At 45.1% G+C, this 3,451-nt stretch overlaps 1 pseudogene; it reads left to right on the top strand.

Moving 5' to 3' along the window:
• The first annotated feature begins 1,546 nt into the window (after positions 1-1,546).
• LOC102029476 lies at positions 1,547-3,132 on the top strand (annotated as a pseudogene).
• Positions 3,133-3,451: the final 319 nt, after the last annotated feature.

Here is a 3,451-nt window from a genome sequence, read left to right as displayed (position 1 = left end):
AAAAGTTTTGGTACTAGAGATTGAACCCAGTACCTTCCCACTGAGCTACATCCCAGGCCCATTTTTTATTTTATTTTGAGAAAGGTTCTCAGTAAGTTGCTAATTTGCCTCGGCTGGGCTTGAGTATGTCGCCTTCCTGACTCTGCCTCCCAAAGTGCTGGAACTGCAGGCACGGGCCACCATACCCAAGATAAAAATTATTTTAAACTAAACAAATGGAAAAAAAAAACCTTATCAAAATTTGAGGATGCAATGAAAGCAGTGGTTATGAGAAAATGTAGAACACTGAAAGCATGTAATGCAAAAGAAGAATGATTTAAAATAAATAATTCAAGATTCCACCTCAAAAAATTAGAAAAAAGCAATGAAAATTATATACACAATAAGTAGAAGAAAAGAAAAAATTAGACCAGAAATCAATAAAATTAAAAACAGGAAATAGATAAAATTAAGTTAAAAATTAATAAAGCTAAGAGCAATTTTGTAAAAGATCAGTAATATTGATAAGCCTCAAGCCAGGTTTAGAAAAAAAGACACAAATTACTAATATCAGAAATGAAAGAGAGGATATTACCACGGATCCCATGTACTTTAAAAGGATAATACAGGTATACTATGAGCAATTCTGCCCACAAATTTAATAAACTAGATGAACTATATGAAATAGAATAGTTCCTCAAAATGTTCAATATGCTAAGAACCCACAGAAGAAACAGACAATATGAATAGGTCTATACGTATCTAGCAAAGAATTGGGTCAATATTTATTATCCTTCAGCAAAAGAACTCAGCACTAAGCTCAGATACATTTACTGATGAATTCTACCAAATACTTGAGGAATAAATTACATAAATTTTCTACAGTCTCCTTTAGGAGACAGAAAAAGAATGCTTCCTAACTCATTGTATGTAATTAACATTATCCTAATACCAAAGACATAGCATGAAAAGAAAATTATAGACCAATAACTCTCATGAACATAGGTGCAAAAATCCTCAAAATATTAACTAATCAAATCCAGGTATATATGTAAGAAGAAAAACACACCACATCTAAGTAAAAATTATCCCAGGTACAGAAGGCTGGTTCAACATTCAAAAATCAATTATTATTAGCTCGCTGTGGTACCTGCCTGTACTCCCAGCACTTTAGGAGGGTGAGGTAGGAGGATTACAGTTCTAGTTCTATCCGTGCAATTTAGCAAGACCCTGCGTTAAAAGGCCTCCGGGGGAAGGAGGAGACATCCCCAGTACTGGAAAAAAAATCAAGTATTTTAATCCATCACATCAACGTGAGGAAAACACATGATCACAAGCTTATAGAAAATGTGTTTGATGGTTCTGCTCTAGCTATGGAAGCAGAATGTAAAGGGTCCCGGAATTTGGCCTCAGCAATGGGACTGTGCAGGCTCAGGCAACAGCTGGTGGCGCTAGGCTCAGGCGCCGCGAATGCGTGAGGACCTAGTCCAGAGAGTGAGGTGTAAAGCTGCAAGTACGGACCCCTGCTGGATGGGTGTGCTCTGGGGCCGGCTTTTAACCAATTTGCATGAGGCTCGTGGTGTGCAGACATGAAAATCTGCTTTCAGAAAGCTCAAAGAAGGTCAACAGCAACCTGGACCACCTAGAGCGATCGGATCTTGATGCTATGGAGATGTTTGTGGGCCAGGTTCCCAGGACCTGGTCTGAGAAGGACTTGAGCGAACTCTTCGAACAGTGTGGTGCGTCCTATGAAATCAGTGTCCTAAGGGATAGGAGCCAAAACCCTCCTCAGCACGAAGGATGCTGTTCTGTTACATTTTACATGCTCTTCAAAACATGAAAGTCCTCCTGGGGACGCATCACCGTATACAGGTGAAGCCCGCTGGCAGCAAGAAGAACAACCCAGTGGAAGACAGGAAGCTGCTTATTGGTAGGATTTCCAAGAAGTGCGCTGAAATCACTGACATCCGAGTCATGTTCTCTATTTGAGATTGAAGAATGCAGGATATTGGCGCACCTGATGTCCGACTGAGACTGTGTGCTTGTGGCATTTAAAAGAGCCATGGCTCAGCTATGAAGGCAATGCACCAAGCACAGACCGTGGAGGGCAGCTCGTCTCCCCATGGTGGTGAAGTTTGCGGAGACACAGAAGGACAAAGAGCAGGAGAGAGTGGCCCAGCAGCAGCTCCAGCAGCAGATGCAGCAGATGAGCGCAGTCTGTGTGGGGTAATCTTGCTGGGCTGAATGAACACTCTCAGACCCTAGCACTTAGCACTTTATTTGCAGCTCCTTCAGCAGACTGCCTCCTCTGGGAATCTCAACACCCAATGGGAGGCCTCAGTGCCATGTAGTTGCAGAATTTTGCTGCGCTGGCTGTTGTAGCCAGTGCAGCTCAGAACACAGCAAGTGGTACCAGTTCTCTTACTACACCCAGCAGACCCCTCAGCATCCTCACCGGTTCAGCCGGGGCCTCACCCAGCTCCAGCAGCAGTAACTCTGTCAACCTCACAGCCTCACTTGGAGCCCTGCAGACACCCGCTGGAGCAATGGCTGGCCTCAACGTCTACTCTTTGGCAGGGACGTCTGCTTTTTTAAATGGTGGCCTGGGCAGCAGTGGCCTTTTGAACGGCACTGGAGCACCATGGAGGCTCTCACCCAGGCCTGCTCTGGTATCCAGCAGTACGCTGCCACTGCACTCCCACCCTGAACAACCAGAACCTGTTGACACAGCAGAGTGTGGGTGCTGCTGGAAGCCAGAAGGAAAGTCCAGGGGGAGCCAGCATGTTCACCTACCACCATCCCCCAGGACTTCGGGCATCAGGACCTGCTGCAGATGTTTATGCCCTTTGGGGATGTCATGTCTGCCAAGGTTTTTATAGGTAAGCAGACAAGCGTGAGCAAGTGTTTCAGTTTTTGGAAGTTACAAGTTAAGATAATCCTGTTTCGGCTCAAGATGCCGTCCAGTCCATGAATGGCTTTCAGATCCACTTGAAGCGGCTCAAAGAGCATCTCAAGCATTGGAAGGATGACGCAGCAAGCCCTACTGCCCGCTCCCCTCTGAGACCGGGTCTTCTGGCCCAGCTTGCCCTGCAGACTAAGCTACAGCCTTCTGTGGGAGTTTCACTTCATACAGAGGACAAGTTTGTGCTTTAGTTTCCAGTGTTTAGGGCCAGAGATGCAGCTCAGTGGCACAAGCTCCTGCCTGGCAAGTGCAAGGTCCTGAGTTCAATTCCTGCTATGAAAAAAAAAGGTTAAAAAAATAGTTTCCAGTGTTTTACTTTGGAGTTTACCATTTCGTGAGGTAGTTTATTTATTTATTTATTTATTTGGTCTTTTTGAGTCTCGCTGTGCAGTTCAGGCTGGCCTTGAGCTCACTTTGTAGCCCAGGCTGGTCTCGAACTCACAAGGATCCTCCTGCCTCAGCCTCCCGAGTGCTGGGATTACAGACATGTGCCACCACGCCCAGCCAAGA

This window comes from Chinchilla lanigera, unplaced genomic scaffold (genome assembly GCF_000276665.1).
Source record: "Chinchilla lanigera isolate Chin_1 unplaced genomic scaffold, ChiLan1.0 scaffold00053, whole genome shotgun sequence".
NCBI classification, from domain to species: domain Eukaryota; kingdom Metazoa; phylum Chordata; class Mammalia; order Rodentia; family Chinchillidae; genus Chinchilla; species Chinchilla lanigera.
The sequence above is the reverse complement of the archived record's forward strand: the minus strand, read 5'-3'. Positions and strand labels throughout refer to the sequence as shown.